Genomic DNA, 893 nt, shown 5'->3' with positions numbered 1-893 from the left:
AGAAAGCACAAATATGTGGCTGAATGAAATGACAATGACAATTCAGGATTTGAAACCTGAATTCAGTAGAGATAGAAATTAAAAAAAAAAAGTGGCCTCCATATCTGAACAGAGAGACGGCAAACAAAGAAATAAAAGTGGCTGAGAAATATCTTAAAAAGTGTTAACATCCTTAGCAATCAGATAAATGCAAATTATACCTTGGGACTGGATCTCATCCCAGTCAGAATGCTTAAGACCAAGAAAATAACGGGGAACAAATACTGGTGAGCTCAGAAAAAGGGACATTTTGTTCACTGCTGACTGGATTGCAAATCGAGGCAGGAACTATGGAAATCAGTTTTGTGATTTGGGAGAAGTATATAAATAACCTGAATGGTATTTGTAATGCTTTATGTTTCATCCTGGGATAAATGAGTCATTGGTCAATAGGTCAAGCATATTATCATACTACTTCTTAAGTGTCTTTAACTTTAAAGTTATACTAGCCTATCAAATAATGGAATTACATTAATTTTCCCATAGACTTAATATGATCCAATTATTCAAGCAGAAATAGAGGCATAAGTAATAACTTGCTTTTATGTATTGTTATAATTGGGTTTTTTTTAGAAAAGATTGAAAAAATGCTCCCACTTACATAATTATTAGAAGCGAATATTTCCATATGAATTGAAGTACCCTGAAAATCTATCATTATTTATCTAGCTATAATTATATTCACTATTTTTCCATTCTCGGAGAATTTTATTCAGTAAAGAACCTTTCTGGGCTGGTATGGATCACATTTGTTTATTTATTTATTTATTATTTATCATTTATTTATTTATTTATTTATTTATGTATTTATTTATTCATTTTATTTTTTTTTTGAGACAAGTTGTCCCTGTAGT

The sequence above is a fragment of the Nannospalax galili genome, unplaced genomic scaffold (assembly GCF_000622305.1).
Source record: "Nannospalax galili isolate Female #2095 unplaced genomic scaffold, S.galili_v1.0 scaffold286, whole genome shotgun sequence".
In the NCBI taxonomy this organism is placed as follows: Eukaryota; Metazoa; Chordata; class Mammalia; order Rodentia; family Spalacidae; genus Nannospalax; species Nannospalax galili.
Note: the sequence above shows the minus strand (reverse complement) of the source record.